General features: G+C 37.8%; 1 protein-coding gene across 1 annotated transcript in view; it reads right to left on the reverse strand.

The window, feature by feature from the left end:
- Window positions 1-23326, reverse strand: part of LOC133990799 (calsyntenin-2-like) — a 150821-nt gene that overhangs the window by 49041 nt on the left and 78454 nt on the right. The window lies entirely within an intron of this gene.

Here is a 23326-nt window from a genome sequence, read left to right on the forward strand (position 1 = left end):
CAGGCACAGGCACACGCACACGCACACGCACACGCACACGCACACGCACACGCACACGCACACGCACACACACACACACACAAAATAAACTCGAAGAAAGTAAAATTAGTTTGAGGGAAGGGAGCCTCACTACTGAGTTTGATAGGAATTCAGTGTCTCAGCTTTTGCTTTATGTCAGCTGTGTTTGTGTCTTTTTTGTGTGTAAAATTTTAAAATAAATAAAAAGGGCTTTCAATACATGACACTCATATTTTAGGAAGCCAAAGGCATATTGAATATATTACATTATATTCAAAAGAGTATTCATTTAAAAATATGTAATACATAAATATTTACAAATATTAATTTGGAACTTTCTGACTAAAATATCAATTGATTACAATGAGTTTTTCTGCTCTGCTCAGGTTTAATCTTTTATTCATTTCATGGTTGACACAAGAGAATTGAAGTGAAATATACACAATACAATGTGTTATATCAGTCCAGCTGGTGACACTGAACAGTGAAAGTTTCACACAGGTATATTGGGTTGGAATGCATTAGACTGTATTGGTGTAACTAATTAACAGGTAACTCAGTGTACATTGGGTATTAGTGAGATCCCGTTCAGGGAAGAGACTCAATATCTTTCAAAATGTCAGCATGTTGTGATACATCATTTGATGCCAAGCATTTTAAACATGGATAAAACTTGAAGCTTTAAGTATTGCCTTTTGCAATATTTGAAATGTTATTGGTGGGCTTTAATTTATTTGAGCAAAGTGGTTCATTAGTCACAGTTAAAGTGTAGTTTGTATATAAGAGTCACACTGTGAATGCTCATTTTTTGTACTAAAGTTAGACATTTTACACATAATTTTACAAATTGTATTGAATCTAGTTTATATCAGCACATAAATGATACATTTAGTTACTTACAGTTATTTGGGAATTTCTCTTTCAAATTACAAAAACTAATTTCTGGCATGAATCATTAGGAAAAAAGCTCTAAGCTCTAGTTTTGTAAGATTGGGAGTAGAGGAAGAGGATGCAAAGGAAGAGGAGAAGGAAGATGAAAACAAATCAGGGTTCATGGCCTTACACTAAGCCCATCTCCTGTTGGCTTTAATGGGATTTTCTTTGAACTGTCACAAGGTTTTTAGATGAGAACAGGATGAGGACACTGAGCAGCAAGCAGTTTAACTAGAGGATAAGTTGTCAAATGTCAGTGGTGGCTCTGGAGACTTTTGTCTCTGCCTGACTTACAGCTTTTTAAATCTACACTCAAAGGTTTACTCTACTACTCCATACCAAAGTAACCTAAACAAAAGGAGCTACAGTGTGAAAAGCAAAGTTCATTGATTATACAGTAAGCACAGCTTACTAAGTCATGACAAGAATTACAGGTCTATATAGAGATAACTTGAAAAGCTGTTGATAAATGGTGCAACATGACTGAAGAAAACAATCTGTTCGAAGTTCTGCATAATGCAAACCCACACCGTCGCCCACTCTTTGAATACTAATAAATACATATGGCATTGATTTAAAAAAATCTCCACCTTCTTAAATATACACACCCACATGCAAATAATTTACAGAGATCCTCCAAACTGAGCTATAACAGGAAACGGCTCCTGGCAAGACTATAGTCTAAGTCTAATTGTACAGCCTTGCTAGCAGCTCTATGATGCTGTTCTGAGAAACATCAATGCTTTGATCTGAATGGTCACATCAGCATGCTAATATGCTCACAATGACATGCTGGTGTTAAGCAGGTACAATGTTTACCATGTTCGTATTTTACAGTGTTCACAGGCAAACATTTACAAATTAATATTAAAAACAGGATATAGCTAAGGCTGGTGGGAATATCAAAGGTAAAAATCTAAGTAATTACAGTTCATACTTTGGTTAGACATAAAGGTCTGTACCACATTTTAACAGCAATCCATATCGAGATTGTTTAATAAAGAACTTAAATGTAAACCTTGTGGTGGCGTTAGAGTACCAAAGTCTATCACCAAAGTCTATGATGCATCATATAGGCAAAATGAATTTCATGGCAATCCATCCACTAGTTGATTTTTCAATATGTACCAAAGTGGTGGACCACCAACCAACAGACCGACTGAGCTTCCAACAGACTGAGCCATCTCTAGCATGACTAAAAATGTCTTCTGATTCAAAAACATCAGCATATATTTTCCCACCTCATTCCCCCTCCAGAAAAATCTGTAATGAAAAGTCTCACTGTAAAGATATAACAACCAATCAATTTCTTTGTAGCCTGGGTGGCACAGGCTAGTATTCACACAATGTGTCTGTGTGTATGGGTGCATGCATTTGTTGTCTGTTGCGACCACGGTGTGCTCCCTGTCAGTAAAAGAGAGACATGTTGGCGCAATTCATCAGTGTCTCACTGGGCTCCTTTAGATAGCTGGCCACTTCCTAATTGCATTTGGGAGATTGTCGCCCCCTCCACTTGACCTCAGGGCGACATATCAGCAGCTCACACAGGCAAGAAGCACATGCACGCACGCAAACACACGCACACATTCAGGTTATCTATTCACCCAGCACTGTTGACTCCTTGAACAACACAATATAGGTATGGGGAGAATTCAATATCGCAGACAATACACATTCATTCTGCTGGGGGCTTTGGTGGTCTGCAATGCAATTAGTGTTAATTGTAGCCTCTGAAGATGTGGAATTAGAATTCATCAGATGAACTGTGACTGTCAGTGTTGCCTGTTAATTGAACTGCACGACGCTGTAGCTGTGTGACTTAAATGCTGAATAGGAGAGCTCTGAAAATAATTTTGGCTGAAGTGTTTAAAGTAGATACAAAGCAGAGTTTTAAGAGTAAGTTGAGACTTTTAGAAAAGCTATGGTGTGACTAAAAGATCATAGGTTTGGGTGCAATGACAGACTGTGAAATAACTCGCCTTCAGCAAGGTGCTTCACCCCAAACTTCTCTGGTGGAGATATGTAAATATGAGGACATAAATAAATAAATAAATAAATAAATAAATAAATGGATAAAGAGACAGCTATAAAAAGTTGTTTACCAAGTTAGGGAGAAAATTGAGCAAATTGTGTGCATGTGTCTGGCAGAGTGCATCAAGAGATGGACCACAAAGAAAACCCTGTGTTTTTCCTCTTCAGAGCTTCACAGTACAGTATAACAAGAAATTCTAGAAATTCAGAGCCTGGGCATGATTGTGAAAGCAGTGCAAGAAACCCCAAAAAACAAAGTGAGAACACCAGAGAAATGAGCGGCGGGGAGGATACCACTGACATGAGTACAGAAGAGGTCAAAGAGATACAAAGGAGTGGATTAAAAAGTGAGTGAGAAGCTGCGGGGGACAGCGACAGGAGGAGGAGGAGAAGGAGGAAGGATATAAAGATAACTACAGTGTAAGAAATAAGTAATGCAGGTATAAATACACACCATCAACCTCTCGAATATCTCACTATCCTCACCTTCTCCTCCCCGTGTTCCTTCTTCCTTCCTCTGCAGCAGATTTCACAGCGGTAAGCAATTATTCAGCTCTTAACATCTGCACTCAGATGCACAACTCAACCTTGCCCTCTTTTACCCCTGACACGCCTCACCCATTCTTGTTCTACCCTCTTTCTCACCTTTCTCCCCTCCTCCTCTGTTCCTCAGTTATCTGCTATTCGCCATAGCTGACAGTCCACGGCTGTCCAAGGGTCACCGGTTGACAGTTAAATGGCTTTCTGAACAAGGGGACTTTGACAGTTTGGGGATGTGTGTTGCAGTAGCTCTCTCAAACACACACATACAGTACAGTATCTGCATATAAATACACTCACAAAAAAAAGAAAAGGTGCTACAGTATGTTTAGAACTGCTGGCCTGGGTCACACTCTGATGTCTGTTGCCAAAATGCACACAAAGTTGTTTTTTTGTTGTTGTTTTTTTTGCAGTATATTATTAAATCATAGAAAACTGTGTGAAGAATATATGACATATTTATCCATATGCAATAGAAAACTCGATCAGTATGACAGATTCCCCATGATTCGGATATGCAAATAATACATCGGTCAATGCCTAACATGACATGTTTATTGTTTCCTTCTTTTGGCTAATTTGCAGCAGTGCTGTGAGCTCAATGCTAACACATCCTAATTTAGGTAACATTTGCTGGTTAGCACTGAACTACAGCGCAGCTAAAGAAAATGAAAATGTCATCGTTTTTGCACGCATTTGGTCATAAAATTATTGTACAAATTAAAAATTTCACTTGATGATGATGCTAGATGAAAATTTGTTACAATTCATTCAAATGCATTCATATAAAATTTCATGGCAATGTATATTCAGTTATTGAAACATTTCATTCAAAACAATACACAGCCTCATGGTGGTGATAAAAGAAAAGTCTTGTATATTTAGTATTATTTCCAAAAAATTCAAAAAACAAAATCAAACTAAATCTTGTTGGTGGCTCACAAGGAAACTATCTCAGATATTTCAATCTGGACCTTAGTGGTGGACCGAGCATTGACCAAAGCTGCCATCCCTGCAGCCATGCAGCTGCTGTGGCTAACTACAGGACCTTCCTGCTCTATGCAGTGGATATGGTCATTCTTGATCTTGATTGTTGCCTGCAGTGACTTTTTTAATTTTGAATGATCCTTTTTTTATACTCCACAGGAGAGAGGAAAAAGCTGCCTCTCATTTACAAAACCTCCCTTTGACCATTCTCTGAAGCCAGTCTGCTCTCCAAGTCAACCTTTTCATAACATCATCTGTTCATTATCTTTTCAACCCAATCACACCTCTTACAAGTGACAATCTTAGCGCCGTTGTTTTTTTTCTTTCTACATTTTTAACACCCCTCAGTGGGACTGCAGAGTAATAAGATTCTGAGATAATCACAGACTTCCAGGTACGGTGGGGAGTCTCCATAAGCCTCTGAGCTGTAAATGTCACAGTGGCTCCAACTACGACCCCTGTCAGCTCAGCAGCTCACTGAGAAGAGAAGGACATGGCCCAGTGGTTTATAGAAGGAACACATACACACACATTTGCATGCAGAGGAACAGTCAGCAACAATAGGAAGACTTTAAAACTAATCTTACAAAACAAAATTCTAATTACAAACTGTGTGCATATGTTACATACTGTGCAATTACAAATAATTGCTTAACATTCAATAAATATAAATCAATTGTCTACACCACCTTTTCGTATTTTGCTTTTCATTAAGAAAGTCTCACTAATGCTTACGACCTAGATCTTTAGATTAACATCTGTTTCCCAAACCACCATCACTACATTGCATGTCAAGCCCTGCACTGTTCAGCTCAACAACACACATAAATAACTGAACATTTATTCATTGTGAGGGTAGAGGCTGGAGTATGTTTTTCAGATTGAAAAGCCTTCTGAGACAGACTTCCGACTTTAGGCTTTATAAATAAAACTGACCTGACTCGGCAACTCAAGTGCAGGCATTTATTTAGAAAGCTAAAGTGGCATGGATACATTTTACAAATGGATACCAGCTTTATGTTATGAGCAAAACATTAATTCAACACATCAACCCAGTAATGAATGGCATACTGGCATCCATCCAAAGCTACCACTATTAATTTATCTCTGGTCCTGATGCTGTCTAGTTACTTTAATGATATTATATAACCGTCAAAGTTGTTTTAAAAACTGACCTGTTGCTCAGTTACACAAAATTCAAATTATGGACCCACATCCAGCACTAAAAAGATCCGTACCTGTGGTTTTATATTGACTCATGACAGAAATGCACTCTGCATATAAATACAACTCGCATAAATATCCAGTGGATGCCAGATTGCAGCTCCATAATCAAGTCATCAAGTCTAACCAGCCAAATAGCCAACTAATAAACCTTTAATCACAATATATAATCCTGGATGTGACACAGCTTCACCAGACTCATCATAATCCCCCTATAGTCATTTAACTGCAAGATGAAATAATGAAGGTAAAGCAACAGCACTTAAAAGTATGATGCGTTTTTTTAACCACTAGCAGAACTGCAGAGCAATGTTTTGATGAATAACCAAATTGTTTGATTCTTTTGATCTGCAAGAACAGAACAGAGACTGATGTTAAGCACATAGGTGATATTTCTGCTTATTGTAATAGGCAAAAATGTACATGATGATGATGTAGTTACTCTTTAAATGAAGGCTACAACAATGATAACAATATCATGGTGCATGGTGTGCCGGCTTTTTTTTAAAACCTACTATTAAGTTACCACAAAAATTCATATATTTTAAATTAGATGTTGGACTCTTTCGCTAACGGCTCATTTATGTATTGCGTCGCTTTGCACTAAATGGTGGTGTACAATCGTCCTTTGTGAGCTTTTTTGCTGAGACTGGCTACCAGCATCTTTAGATGTTTTGCCTGAAACTGGCAACCCACAACAATGAGTTGAAATCAGCTTAAAGTACATACTGGTGTCAGTTGTTCTCAGAAGGGTAAACACTTAAATGAACCCTTTTACTTAACACCAAGTCATTTGATTTATTGTTGATATTAACACATTGTTTGGTAGGGCTTTAAAATCATTTGGTGTTTGCTACTGTACTTCAGATGCCTGTAGGGCTACTGTTTCTCTATGTAGTGTCATACAAACAGAAGGAGGCTTCGCTTATCTTGTGAAGTCTATTCACAGACAGCACTAAGTGAGCAGTGAGTTGAAATAAATATTTCCCTCTGTCTCTCTTGTAGAATTCACTTTCTCCCACATATCAAAACTAGGATGGATTTAAACTTTCTCAAACTTGATGAAAATAAGAATGAGATTATTATGTTTGGATGACTCTGATGGTACTCCCAGCCCCTTACAATCAATCTTTTGTTAAGATTCTTGGTTGCGATTTGACAGCTCCTTCAAATTTTATAAACATATTAGTTTAGTTGTTTAAACTACCTTTTTTCCCAATTAAAACTTTAAGCCATGGTAAATCTTTATCTCTCTCACACACAGCTATTGATGAGTTTAATTCCTTTCAGTTTGACTATTGTAATTCTTTGTATATGAGTGTAGAACAGTTGTCTCTCCATCATCTGCAGTTAGTACAAAATGCAGCCACTCATATTCTAACTAAAAAAAGAAAGCATGATCACATAACACCAGTGCTGGATTCTCTCCAACAGCTTACTGTCCGTTTCAGGATTGATTTTAAGATTTTATTGCTTGTTTTTAAGGTTTTAAATGGGCTGGCACCACCTTATCTAGCCAAACTCTTACATCATCATAATCCAGTTAGAGCCCGGAGGTCGACCAACCAGATGCTCTTGGATGTTCCGGGATGCAGGCACAAAAATAGAGGCGACCAAGCCTTTGGGTGACTGCCCCACATCTCTGGAAAGAACTGCTCAGACCTTTTAAACCTTTAAGTTGCTGCTGAAGATCCACCTCTTCTTGCTGGCCTTAAGCTTGAGTTGAGCTTAATACCATGTCCTAATCTTGTTTTGTGCTGCAATTCTTATTATTCTTATTTTTATTGTTTTCTTTTATTCTTATTTATTTACTTTTACATTCATTTATTTTTGGTATCTTAAGTCTGTTCAGCACTTTGGTCAACTGTGGTTGTTATAAATGTGCTATACCAATACATTTTGTCTTGACTATCTCAGTCCCTCTGTCTTTCTCTGCATTTGTTGCAAATAATTGGGATTATAATCATTTTCACATTATCTGTTCTAGATGTTTAGCTATAGCATGAGTTAAAGCAAACAAACATCAATGGAATCTGACAGGTGGCATTTGAAAACCCCAAGAGACCTTTTGCATGCTAATGCACACTTATTAAAATGACATAACTAAACCATCTGAGTCAGGCGGGCCAGCAGGGGTGTGGGCTGCTGGGAGAAACCGCATGAAGCATTCATCAGGAAGGTAAATTCAGAGAAAACATGTTGAGAAGAGGTAATGAGCAGTGTAGTTTTGATATGCTGTGGAGGTTAAGATAACCTAATCTGTCATCTTTCATTGATCTCTGCATGCTAGTTATGTTTGTCATAACAGACGGCAGGCAATAGCTCATGCATGCATCGCTGTCGTGTTTGATCACTTGTCGGGTAGTCAGCTGAGGTAAAAGTGAAGGTGTCTTTTTGTTTTTAGAGAGAATGGCTTTATCCATTTACACAGATTTGCTACATTGAATCACAGAGTGAAACTGGAGAGAAGCAAGATTTTGTGCAAACCAATGTTTTTCAGTCGTGGTAAACATTAAGCTGTCATATTTACTTTGTCTGAATACTGTAATAACAACATTTCCAGGTTGAATAGGAATACCAAGTCCCATCAAATAGAGATTTAAAAGAAAACATGCATTAGACACAAAGCATGAGTGAAAATCATGATCTTGGAATAAAATTGTATCTGGGTAGCTGTTAAACAATATTTACTGCCTGTCTTTTTCTCTCTGCATTTATTTTGTATCTATATATTTAACTCTAAACTGTTCTTTTTGAAAAATAAGAATACCATATCTGCACAGTCGCATGAAAAATGTAGATAATACAATTGCAAAAAATGCCAGACACACACAGTCAAACGTCAAAGGCCAGTTAACCATATCTAGGTACCGTACCATACCATACAGTAATATCAAACGAGTATTCAAGGATTATTTAGTTGCTAATGGCATTTAATATCAAACTATAAACCTCAGTGGAAACTGTGGAAAAGTCACCTCACAAGTTAATTTTGGAACATCTTTATATATGTATATAGGCAAATAACAGACTAAACCAATAAGAAAATTATATATTTCTCTGAAGCTTCGTGTTGATTTTTTAGCCTATGAGGTTAGTAGCGGGGCTTCTTTTTTTTTTTTTATAAATGCTGCTTCACCACAGTCAAATCTATCACCCACACATAATATCCAACCCATATGGGCCGTGACCTGACAAAATCCTCATCTCATAGCGACAGCCCCACTTGTGATAGTGTTAAATGACACAAAAAGGTCAGCAAAAGGTCTTAGAAGGGCAGGAAGGGGCTGATATTAGACTGTCTTCATCTGTTCATGCCATGGGAGTTAGACAAACATAGATAAGGGAGATTTCATTATTCCCCTTTCCCTCCCTCTTTTTCCACTTTGCCTTTATTCTCTCTTGCTCTCTCACAATTAGCAGAGACAAAGACATCCTCAGGAGTGTAACACTAGATAAAAACCTGTGAAAGAATACTAATAACACTAGAGGAAATCATACGTTTAAATTAGTTCCTCAGCTGCAGTGCTGCAGAGCTCAAGGTGCTTTACATGCTATCACTATACTGTACAAATTGTGTACCAGTATGAGAAGCGGAAGATATTGAACAGAGTGTATTTTCTTTTCTTTTAGTTTCTCCTTTTAACTATTTATGAACAATTACAAGAACTGCAGTGAACACATTTTTTATTGATCCACTCCCTCTAATTATTAAACACATGAAAAAAGTTCAAAGTAAGAGAAGAACAAATTTGTCTTTTATGTGTTTATTCTTCAGTTCCTGTTCATCTGTGGTCTAACTGGAAGCGAAGCACTAAAAGGTCATTTCATCTAATAGTTACTTTGAGCTGATATTTACATTGTTTCTGGGATTGTCTTATGATATCAACAGAGGAAAAATAGCACTTTTTATTATTATTAACATTTTTATTTGTGTTTTATTTGCTTCATGCTATAATTCCCTTTAAATGGCAGATGATCATAGGAAGCCACCTTTGAGAGACTATTCCAAAACTAGTCCTTCATACAACTTATATGTATTGTGAATAACTTTTCAAAGTAATTTCCTGCTACAGTGTTCTGCCTGTAAGGGAAATTGAGTCATTTGCAGGTTTTGCAGAGGTAGGAGAGTGGCTGTACTGTAAGTATATGTTAGCTAAAACTCTGACTTAGTTCTGTTCAGCACTTGACTGATGGCCCTCGCTGCCCTCATCCATTACTCTGCCACTTGTTTGAAATTGCCTTTCAAGCATTCTGGCATTTCTGGAAAAGTGAGTACTCCTCCTTTTTGTCTGAATAGCCGGGAGAAGGCACAGTGGCAGGTGAAGACGCACAAAAATCTCATTTCACTTACACAGCTGTCAGATCCTGCGGGACCACTTCAGAGGTCATCTAGCTGTGTACTGTGATTGGAAAGTCATAATGTAAGCAAAATACACTGAGCAAAGCAAGTAGAAAAGACATTGGGGAAAAAAAGACATGCAGACACACACTGCAAGAAATGTTACCAGAGATTACACTTAACTAAAATACTAAGAAATGTTGGCACAAGGCAAGCTGTCAGTACATCTGCTTTTTTGACTGGTTGTCAGAAATGACACAGATATGACTTGTGTAAGTAGCTACTTAGAACTTGGTAGATTTAGCATGAAATCCTGTGAAGAGTTAAGAATCCATACATGAGGACACCTGGTTTGTAATTCTATTTAAGGCACACATGTATACTGCCTGTAATCCCTCACACTGCATCAAGGGCAGTCTCTCCTGCCTCTCACCCTCTACTCTGTCCCTGACATGACAGCTCATTCCTAGACACTATTAATGATGGAGCGCCCCTTTTCTAGCGCTGACTATCATCTATCATCCAGAGTCATACAAGCAATCACTTCTTCACTAAATTACAACTCGCTGAATGAGACATAAAATAGGGTAATGGGCTGAAAATTAGCCAATTACAATCATTACACTGCCATAATTGACCCTGGAGACCCTTGTCCCGCAGTACACTCTCCGCCTTAAGGTTGGAGCACAAGGATGAAATCTAATTTACTGAACAGCAACAATCTAACAGCTAAGTGGCAATAAACGGGGACCATTTTTTTGTAGTTAATTAGGTGAAATGTTACTTTGCGAGACAACTGGATTCACAAGATCACCACATCATGCAAGAATCTATCTGGTCAGGCATTAAATTATACGCTTTTGTCCAAACCACTGCTAGTTCAGACCTAATCAGCAACATTGAAGACTCTTGCTTGATCTCATCATCTCTCGATCTTGTGAATCCAGCTGCCTTACCAGGTAAGACAGTGAGAGATGGTAATAGACAGATGGTTCATCCAATCATCTGCCAAGTACTTTTATGCCAGTTTCCAAGGACAACTTCTCAGATGGTTCTGTGTAATAAACCATCTGGTGTGTCAGGTTAGCCGAGATGCACTTAACAGAGAGAAGAAATGTCATTTTTTAATAAAGAGGTTGGCTGATAGATTCAGGCTTCAGAAAATCTATCAAATACGCAGAGTGCTCAACTTTAATTATTAAGTGAATAGTTTTAGTTTCACAAGCAGTTGGGGTCTCAGCATAATTTAAAGGAATAGTTTGAAGTTTTGGGAAATGCCCTGTAGTCTTGTCATCATTGTGATGTTGTCAGGTGACCAGCAGAGACTTCGGGGGTTACTGTGTGTGGTCAAAAATTAGTCAGTCATATAATCTCCCTTAAAACCATAATGTGTAATTTTTCCAAGTAAGTTTTTGTCCAGTCCAAGTTACAGTAGAACATTAGTGAGCTTTAGGTAGTAGTAGGTAGATTTAATAAATTCATAATTATTTATAACTTCCATAAGAATAACAGAGCCTGGCTAGCCGTTTTCTCCTGTTTCTGTTTCTGTCAGGTTGAACTTTATGCTGATCACGCTAACAGGCTGCTTCCTGCAGCCTTATAATTTACCGAACATAGATGGTGGTATTGAATTTCTCATCTAACTCTGGACAAGAAAGCAAATAAGTGTATTTCTCATATTGTTCAACTACATATATTGGTTTGTTACAAATTGTTGAATTATTGTCTGATACAAATGATTTCACAAAACACTGTGCTTATTTTTTCATTTCATATTTTTGAGGTGTTTAGCAATATTTTGAGGGAGAAATGTAATAAAGCGCTGGCAGTTTTAGAATCACAGCCATCCATTCAGTTCCCATAGAAAGTATTTATATGCATGTATGAATACACTTATGTTAGCTTGTCATATTACAATGGACATATTTCTTTAGAAAACAAATACTATCTATATCTCCAATTAACTTTGTTCAGGTGGTGCTGTCCTCCTGTTTACTTTACGTAATTAGGAGCTGACAAGGATGAGAGAAGAGAAGGATGAAAGGGTGGGGGCTAAGAAAATGAGAATGGGAACTGATGTGAGAAAAGGTGATAGAACAACAGAGGTCTAAGTCGGTTACAATGACAGAGATGGGGTGGAGGTGGGTGGGTGGAAGGGTCATGGATGATGGAGGATAAAGTTAGTCTGAGTGACTCTGATGTCGTACACAGGTTCAAAAGCCAGATTATCCTATTTTATGCTCACATGAACAAGGCAAATGGAGCAAAGAAGATATGCAAATTGCTGTCTAATTGGCCTGTCAGGTTACTGAAGCCCTGTCAAACCACTGTCAGAGAGAGAGAGAGCATGAGCCGGAGAACACAGAGAATTACTGGATTAGTTTCAGCTGCCATTCACTGCACATTTCATTAAGTAATTTCAGCTCACATTAGGACCATGGGTCAGCGCTCTATCCTTGAAGAGCGGGTCTTTTCCACCATCATTTAGAAAAAGAGAGGCAGCACTTACCAACACTCTACCTTCCACCTCCTGCCTGTGTCCCGCAATCAATAACACAAACATTGCCAGTATACACATTTTCACTGGCTCCTGTCCTCTGCAGATGGCAAGGAAAACAAAAACAAGTAGTGTCAAAGAAAATATTGAAATAGAAGAACAATGCTGTTCAAGTTATTCAAATTAAGGCAGGAGAAAGGTAAGATCTGACTTATTTTGTTCATGAACCCTTTGGCTACTTAGCTTACATACTTGTATTTATTTTCACTACATCATCACTTTTTTCCACACAATAGTGAAAATCTGTAACCCCACAAACCAATATATAAAGTTAATGATGTGCGTAGAGCTGCAACAATTAGTCAATTAATCGATTAGTCGATTGAAATAAAAGTGATTGGCAACTTTTTTGTGAAGTTTTTGGTTCCAGCCTCTTCCAGGCATTATGATATGATTATTCTCTTATCATAAATGTCAGTGAATTGATTATTTTAAGATTTTGAACAATTAGACAAAATTGAAGACATTACAATGTATTCTGAGAAATTCTCAGTGCTATTTTTTCACTATTTTTAACATTTCATTGATTAAACTTTTAATAGATGTGTTCTTTGGCCTTGAAAGTACATCTTCATTAATACTATTAGCAGTTAGCATGCTAAAGTTTGTGGATTAGTTGAAGCAGACAAACACTTTGATCCATTTCTTATACTTTATAATTACAAATATTTTTGCTATACAATATTTTAGCTCCAACTTGAGTTTTTCAAACAGAAGTGGGATATACAATATTTAGATTTTTATACAGTTTATTGTTTATTGTTGTTGTTGTATTACTAGATGTATGGGGGTCAGCTGGAAAAGTTTGTGAATGAAATTATACTTTCTCTTTTAAAAAACACTGGCACCATTGACATGAAACAACTTCTTCAGCGGATTCATCATGAACCAATGAACACACACAAGCACACATATGAACACACACACAGCCTAAACTCATTTAAAAGAACACACAAAAAAAGAGAGAGAGCAATCAAGAAATTGAGAATCATTACATGGTGTCAAGAAATGAGAGACGGAGCAAGTGCAGAATAGAAAAACGGGGTAATAGGGTAATAAGGGAAGGGACTGGGTCCTCTGGAAAATCAATCAGAGGCTAAGAGGTTGTTTGACGCTGTGAGCGACTTGACAATGCATTGATGACAGAGCTCCAGTGAAGCATTAATCACTCTGACCATTGTATATGAAGCCAATTAGCTTGATTAAACATTGAAGAGGCATGGAGATTCCCATCATATAAATGGGTCAGGTTTCATATCGCAGAGCTGTGTAACTGTTACTGTATCTGTAAAGGGATTCTTTTCTCCTTGAGCTGTTTTAGTAAAATACAGGTCATTTTGGCAATGTTCTCAGATCCTGAAACAGTTTGTTGGGCGATATGACCAACATCTCATATTCCAATACCTATCCTGATATAGCACATTTTAATTCAATGGATAAATAGTTAGTCCGCTCAACCTTCAGCCATCCTTTGTGCCAATTTAATTAAATTACTCTTCTTGGTTTTTTACTCTGGTAGTTTTTATTGCACTTAAAGTAACATGAGTGTAGCTATCCAGTTCTTCAACTGGTTCGTTGTCTTTCCTGTGTGTGCAACACACACACAGAGGGCTCAGCTCCGCCCACCATGAACCATAGAGAGCAGAGGACAGCAGCGTGACCATAAATTACAGCAAAATGCAGTAGAGACTCTCACACGGAGCTGACGTGAAACGAGTGCACATAAATTTGGTAAAAAACATAAATAAAGAGAGTCTCTACTGTTTTGCTGTCATTTATAGTCGCTGCCTCGCTGCTTCTCTTCTCTCCTCTTTTCTTTCTCAGCACAGGCGGTGCTGAGCCCTCTGTGTGCAACAGCAGAGACAGACATCAGTGAAGAGTTGGAGAGTTTACAACAACTGAAGATTACTGTAAGTTACATTATTGTAAGTGCAATAAAAGCTTTGTGAATATAAAAAAATAAAAAATCTTACTATGAAGAGTGAGATTTGTGTCACAACGAAATAAATGATAGTCCAAAATATGAAACAAAAGATGTTTGTCTCTCATTACACAATATGTGTCATCATATCGCACAGCCCTAGTTGGGTAGTATGTATTATACTAAAAGGCAAAAAGCAGTAGATATGTGCATAGTCTTCACAAAGTGGCAAAATGCTTCCTGTCTGTGTTTAAATTAGCCCTGTAACTTGCACTGTGGTTGGTGTGTTGTGGACACAAGATCACAAAAGCTTTCATCACTAATACAAAGTGTCCTTCTATTTATTTCATCTTTCATCAGCTTTTAATCAGGACATTTCATGTCATGATGTAACCAGTCTCTATTAAATAAACATTAACTCTCTAATCTTTGCTGTACTGGTTTCAGTTTCAGTGATATGATCCAATTTTGGTAAAATTTACATTATTAACTATCCAAAGAAAAATATCACAAATTATCCTTAATCTTTGCGTTGCAGTCCGATTTACTTCCTTTCTTATAACAGACTAATTTTGTTGATGTCAACCTTACAAAACTTGAATGAATATCAGGATCAGAGGTTAATCTCCCTGAGAATCTCGTGGAGAATAAATAATGGAAGGAGAACAGTTTACCTTTAATCATATTCAGTTCTGAAGTCAATCTGCTGTATTTTGACATGTCATCAAAAATATACTAATTGAATCAAATGTACATTTAAGCAATTTTTTCCCTTTGCATTTTGATCAAAATCTATGTTTTAGATTATCAATGGTCTTCATATATGAGAAACAGACAACTGGCCCTGCGTGGAGACTGATTGGCAAGCTAACAAACCTGACGGCAAACATGTAAATACAGTAGATCAGATACAAGGCCATCAGAAAGCAACATCAATCACATGTGACAAACGTGATATATATCTGGTTTGTAATAAAGAGGATGTCACAGAAAGCTATGTGGAGTTGTTCAAAGGAGGATTCAGGTTCAGGGACAGAGACAGTGAGGGAAAGAGAAAATCTGAAAAGGGCTTGAAAGGACAGATAAAAGGAAAAAAAGGGAAAATGCATCGGTCCGGCTGCAAGAAAACACAATGAGATGGGTGTGGAAACACTGCACTGAACCTCATGCCCTAAGGCAAGGAGGAGATATCAATACATGCAGTCTAACAGTTCACTGACAGCAGGTCTCCTGCCCTCAACAGAAATCAATGGAGGGAGATATAGTACATACAGTACAAGTAAAATACAAGGAGAGAGGCTTGCACAAATAAAACTACTACAACTCAAGAACCTCAAGGGACTTGTGTCTGGAGCTGGCATACGTCTTTTAAAGTGTTATATCCCTTTTCTGAACTTCACCATTTTTTTGCCTATATCTTTGTGGGAGGTATAACACATGCAAACAATGCAAAAGCAACCAACATATTATTCCAATCTGTTTAAACTGTGAAAAAACTAAATTCATGTAATAACCCAACTTACATGTTATAAGCGTTATATAATCATTTAGTTTTCAGTTGAGAATGTTGCACTTATAACAACATGATAAACACTGTTTAAAGCAGTAACAATTTAATTTTTTTACCACTTGAGAGGAAATGGAATAAGCTACATTCATCAGTTAGTTTCTAAATTGTGTCTCCTATTTGGTGCTGGACAGGTAGCAGCTTCTCCCTAAAACCAAAACAATGAGCTGAAAGACACTACAAAGCTTCATAAAGGTGAAAGGAACTGCAGAATCTCTTATAATTATGTGTGGTTATGTCACTACGAATAACCTCTTTCACATTACACATAGCAATTTGAGCCATTGTTTATACAAAAGCTTTAATGATGTCATGTTATTACTGTATTTAGCAGGGGTGGGGAACTTTCTCGATTATACAATGCATCGCAATGCGGCCATGGGAAACTCTGTATCAATTCACAAAAGTCAAGATTTGATTATTTAAACGTTAGTTAATAACTTGATGTTGACGGACGACAAGGGCAGAACCAAACTGTGAGGGCAGCACACACGTGAGAGTTCATCTGTAGTTCATCTTAAAAAAGAAGCGACTGCAGCATTTTTTGATCGAATAACTAAATAATTCCGTTTGTGAGACGATTGTGAAGTTTACTGGGAACTTTCAACGCTGTCACTCAGCTAACGAGATCAGCTGACCAACACAGACTGCAGCATGAAACAACGTAAACTCTGAGGTGAAGAAAATAACTCGGTGCTCAGTCTGTCTCACTTTAACAACCCTGCAGCTGCTCAGCAATTTGGACAGTGATGTCTGTCCCAGAGCTAATGTGACGCTCATGAAATGGAAGGTCACATTTTATGTAATTTTATTTGTTTTATTTTGAAATGATTATTTCTGTGAAAGAAATGTGTTAATTTGGGTCAAAATGCTCAATAATTAACTCTTTTAGCTCATAAGAGTGAAAGCTAGAGAGTTACTCAGTGTTACCAGTAGGAGGCAGTGTGGCGATCTGCTTCTCCTCTTGGACTCATCTTCTGAGCGGACTCTTGTTTATTTCCTCATTCGACTGAGCGAAGCTGCACTGAACAGAAGCAAACTGTCGCCTGTCTCATTCTTTATCCTGTTTTACAGGTCGGTGATGTTTCAAAACATACATAAACACCCACATTATTGCTTTACATCTCAGTATGATAGTAGGTCGATTTTGTAAGGCTATTGAAATAAATGGGTTTGTGAACCGGTGGCAGAACTTATAGTTCTCGGTGTATCGCGACGACTCAAGATGGCGCCGCTGTTTACTTTTTCTTTCTGTTGTGACCAAACCATGTCGTAGTTTCTGGCTCCAGCACATTTCATTTTGGGTTAAAAACTATTATCTTGGGTACAGTATTTTGTTACCTGCGTGAATAAATTAAATGTGATAGTTATAGAGCGAGATACATATATTTTTGTCGATGTTGTAACCAGTTAAAATTGTTAAAACTTTGCAAGTCTTCAGCTCAAGCCTTCAGCTCAGGCATTTATTTTGAATCAACAGTCAGAGCAATATGCTAGTTTCTTCTTTTATTTGCACTATGAGTGAGATGAAATAAGGGGACATGTGAGGTCCTGTACAATTTATATTTCACGGTCTTATTTTCAGTAGTTGTGAACTACATAATAACTCAGTTAATTGACTGAATGCGGATGTATTAATGCAGTTGTCCACTGAACTCAGGATTATTCTTTATGAAGAATGGGTAAATGTGTGTTTATTTGGAAATAGGAGGTTTATACTGTAACCAGCTTATGTGTACAGTATTTGGGTTTTGTTTCTGATATTATGGATGTCGTACTGTTACTTGACATTTGAGTATGGAAAAGATATTTGTAAATTGATAAGTAAAGATTCGACTGAGCGAAGCTGCACTGAACAGAAGCAAACTGTCGCCTGTCTCATTCTTTATCCTGTTTTACAGGAACCTTATCTGTGGACAGTAGGGATGTCCCGATCCAGCTTTTTGCACTTCCGATTCGATACCGATATTGTAGCTTTTAGCATAGGCCGATACCGATACCGGCCGATCCAAGCATGTATTAAAGATTAAAGATATTTACTTATTTTGTTGTTATACTCATGTTGAAAAGGGTTTTACTCTTAAGAACAACTAGCCAACTTAATTAGGTTAGTTTGAATAATCCACAATGGTTGGTAATGAGAAGCTGACCTGTTTATTCTTAACAGGGTTAAATAAACACAAAATAGACAAAATAATAAATAGTCAATTAACCACACAAACTGAATTGGCATCAGTGCTCTGCTCTTGAACAACAAGAGTGTAAACCAAGGCTTAAAAAGCCATCAGTGCAAACAATATTGTAAACTGTATTAAAAAAGCAAAACACACAAAAAAGCTGAGTAGAAAATAAATAGTGGGATGCTGGACAGGTCGCTAGGTGTGCTGAAAAACGCGGACCGGATTTGGGGGGGAAACTTGAAAAAAACTGGAATGGATTACCTACAGCGGTGCTTTGAAGGAGTTTTGAAAACAAACTGGATCGGGAGTCCGGATCGGGATTTTCCCGTGCAGGCCGATCCGATATTGATATGCATTTTTTGCTAATATCGGCGGCCGATCCGATCCAAATATCGGATCGGACATCCCTAGTGGACAGGTACTCTGCCTGGGACCTGTTACACTAACAGTACAGCAGAGAGGCTGCTCTCCACTGCTGTAGACATGATAACAAACATAGCGCTGCACTACGCCCTCAGTTTGTTACTCTCATACAGGCAGGTGAGCTTCACCCCTATTAGGTCTATATTAATGACTTTATTTTGGTCTACTTATTTTAATGTGAAGACATTTATGTTTTTAACATGTATGTTGAATGTTGACATCCAGATTTTTAAATTACCCTCTAAATAAAAATGGTGTTCATATTTATCTGACTTCTTGTATCAATTGATGAGAAATTAGCCGCAGTAAGAAAGAATAATGAGGATGTCATACGTTGAGATGCATCAAAATGTATCAATAATCACTTTAAAATCAGACCGTAGCCCTCTGAATCGGAATTTAATCGAATTGTGAGGTGCCAAGAGATTCCCACCCCTAGTATTAAGGGTTCAATGTAAACAGACAAGCTACTGATAAAATGTATTTCATACTCAAGCAGGTCTACTGCAGACAGATCTGGTTTGTGGACAGGTGTCAGCTGTCAAAAGAACATACAGAATATTTGATGTTTCCCCATTTGTTTCATGTTGCACACCTGCCTTGCCATTACCTCATGACTAAGCACTTACTGCAGAAATTTAACAGCTACATAGAGGCAATGAGGACAGAGAGGAGAGAAAAAGAGAAAGAAAGAAAGAAAGAGGTAGGCTAAGTGATCTGTTCCTCTTCTCCTAGACAGAAAGACATCTGCGTTGTTTGATGAGACTGTCCCTTCAACACTCTTGCTTAACCTTTGATGATCCATCACATCATCTGTCTGTTCCCCCTCTCACTCTCTCTTTTACACACACACGCTACACATTCCAGTTTCCTGGGTCTACCTTTGTTTCTCTTTCATCTCTTCTCCCCCCACCTCCTTTTTTCTAACATTTTTTTTGTCGTTCTCCCTCTGTGCTTTACTTCCTTCTTTGCCTCACCACCTTTGAAGTGTGTCATAGCCTCTGCTTTGTTGGGTCCTACAGTTTAATTAGCAACTCTGGTTTTGTCACTTTGGTGTAGGTTTCACTCTCAGGTATTCACTGCAGGTAGACTGGGATTTGGCGGAGGGAGGGATTTTTATTGTGTGAAAATGCCTTACAGCAACAGAGCCAAAGCTATTGCTGTTATCAGTAATGTTGTACTTTTTCTCATACTGTTCTGTCCTTTTTAGATTGTAATAATATGCCATTATGCTGTTTTTGAGCAGATGGAAAATATTGAGGTTGATACACATGTACAGTATATCAGACACTGTTGTTTATGTGCTAAGAGAAAAAAATAATGCAGTTCAAGCAGCAATTCAGGCAGTACACGTAAAATGGCATTATGCAGCAATGAGAACTTATCTTTCCACCTAATAATTTGAATTATGACTGGAGAAATCACTGGAGCACTTCAGTACAGACCAATTTCTCCGTGTCCTCATTGCCGGTAATACATGATGTGCTTAGTCCTGACAGGACTGCAGGAGTATGAAAACTCTTCACTCACAATACATGAACTCAACAACTCTATTCAGCTGTATTTCATGGTGACTCATTTACAAGTAAGGTATTGAACATAATTCATGCTCATTCAATTTAAAGTATTTGCTTTTTATTAGAGGGCCCAGTAGCTGAATGCTTACTGCACATGCCACATAACTGCAGTGTCCCTGGACGAAATTTGCTGCATGTCATACGTAGCTCCCCGAAAGAAAGAAAGAAAGATGATAAAAAATGTTTTTCTCAACAGATTTTAAGGTAAAAATGGAAATGGCTTTCAACAATAGAATATGTGTAAGCATTTCTAGCCGAGCTGCAAAAGTGTAACCAAAGCAAAAATATCTAATATCAAAGTTTTCTAATAGAAGTAAGTGATCCAGTCATGATCAAGAGGTTTAGTAGCAGTTTCACATAGTAGCAGTGCAAGTGAAAGTAAAGACTTGATCAACTTTCATGGGAAAATAATGTTTTTGGCCATTTTAAAATGGTGGTTGATTTCATTTGTGAAAGTTGGCCAGACAATATTCTATGAACCCATCAGATATGACTGGTCCAGAATTTATATCGAAACATGACCTAAACTTTAACCTGTTTCTGGCAATAGATGGACTGCCACACAAGTATCGTGGGGAATTACACAATGTGTCTACTGAAGAATTGTGATCTTATTCAGGGGAAGACAAGCAGAGAAATAGCTCAGTTTGTGTATTTGTGTCTTCATCACCAGACACGTACAAAGGGATCTGAAAGTCCATACTTGAAAGTCTCTAAGATTTTCACATAAAGCGGGACATAATCACAAATTCAGGATTCAGGATTCAGAAATATTTAAAAACACAACATGTTAAGACATATAAAACGAGAAGAAATATTTAAGATTCTGCTGCAGAAACTGGATCCGTTGACCACTCCATAAGAAGATCAATCTATCAAGCTTGTTTCCCTGACAGATAGAAAAGCAACGTCATAACAGATACAGAATTTGCTAAATAAAGATAGTAAGACTCCAGCAAAAGTACTGTCAAAAGAAGACAAGTCCTATAGGTCTCAAAGGAAGAGCAGCAATTTAAACCATTTCTCAGAAGGGGAAACAAGTCCAAACACTTGGAGTGGGCTAAGAAATACCACAATTTCACAGTGAATGACTGGAAAAAGTTTTATTTACTGATGAATCCAAGTTTGAGATTTATGGCAGTAACAGGAGGGTGTATGTAAGGAGATTAACAGGAGAGAGAATGATACTGCAGTGTATCAAACCCACAGTGAAACATGGTGGTGGGAATATTCATGTGGTAGGGCGTGGGGGGCTTTGCCTATTTTGGAGTAAGAAACCTGCACCAAATTGACTACACTTTGACCAAGAAGTATCACATGCTACAGTCTCTGGTTTGCATATTTGTTAAGAAAATGTCATACTGCAGCAGGTTAATAACCCTGAAATAAACCTCAAAGCTTTGCAAGAACTACTTGAAGCCCAAAGAAGACCAAGGAGTCCTGACTGTCATGGACTTTCCTCCACAGTCATCTGACCTCAAACTCATTGAACATTTATGGGGGCACTTGAAGACTGAGAAAGCCAAGCATGCTGTGGCATCACAAAAACCTCTCTGGAACACTGTCAAACCCTGCTGAGATAACATGGGTCATCAGGTTTTGCACAAACTTGTGGAATCCATGCCAACTCCAGTGCACGCTGTCAGTTAAGCAAAAGGAGTATGAACCAAATACTTTTAATGATAGTCTAAAATTCATGTACATTTCAAAAAATTGAACTTTTTATTAAAATTGTTAAGATGATGTTATCATTTGTAATGGAAAAATGGTATTACATTCAAATGTAAAATAGAAATATCTTGACAAGTGGCCTCAGATTTTTTGGACCCTACTGTATGTCCCACTGAGGCATGACAAGTCATAATAAAAACATTAGAAACATGCTTTCTTTCACATGCAGACAGACATTATAGATATTATATTAATTATATTATATTATATTGTTAGGAGTAGGTATGAGGTGTAGATATAAGTGTTAGAGAGTCAAGTTTAGTCCAATTCAGTTACCATAGGCCTAATAGAGGCATTATGTGTGTTATAGCGTCTGACGGGAGCTGGCAGGGATAACTTCCTGTAACGTTCCTTTAAACAGCGGGGCACAATGAGTCAGTTGCTGAAGGTGCTCTCAAGTTTGTCCAGCATTTTATGAATGTTCATTGTCAGCAGTTTTGCCAGCATTGTGTCTTCAACCACCTCCCCCAGTGTGACTAGCTTTGTCAGTCTCAAAGGCAATTGTATTTGTATTATTTGTAATGCTTGATATCACAATCACAAATTTGCTTCAAGGGGCTTGCAGTGATTATGTATCGGTCTGTGAGTATGTCAAAACAGGTCTTAGCTTACAGCAGTGCAGCTGAAAGCAACCAGCATAGAGGCTAACGGAGGACTGAAGCTGCTGCATTGCTGACATGCTGGTTTGTCCACATAGCAGGTATAGAGAAGGGAGTGAAGGTACACAATGCAGTTAATATGGATAAAGGATTCATTCAATATTAGGGATAAAATGAATGATAATAATCATGTATCAACAAAACATAGGAACACATTCAATTCAACAATATTACAGACAATGCTGAGAGTTAGAGTAAAAATAACTAAACACATTCACATGCAAACCCACAGGCGCACAAATATAATTTCCAACAAATGGGAATAATCGCTCATGTTTCTTCGTGACAGCCGCTTGTGATAACCCTCTCTCATTTTCATTGTCAATAAGTCGTTTCTATTTTGTCTCTCAGCTATCCATTCTCCCTTTCTTCACAATTTTCCAACTACTTTTGTTCCTTTACCCCATGTGAGTTCTGCAGAGGAAACAATGTACCACAGCACATTATTCTGATAGCGTGATGAATGGGAGGAATCTGTGTCTGTTGACTGTGGCCTTGAGATAAAGAATAAGCAAATGAAACTGCCTGCTTGCCTCGCAGCACCCCCGAGTCCACTGCCACCATACCTCATGCTAATTTGATTGAGAACGCTCGATCAGCACATACTCCTCTACCCACACACCTTTGCTCCGAGGG

This window comes from Scomber scombrus, chromosome 11, assembly GCF_963691925.1.
Source record: "Scomber scombrus chromosome 11, fScoSco1.1, whole genome shotgun sequence".
Classification (NCBI taxonomy): domain Eukaryota; kingdom Metazoa; phylum Chordata; class Actinopteri; order Scombriformes; family Scombridae; genus Scomber; species Scomber scombrus.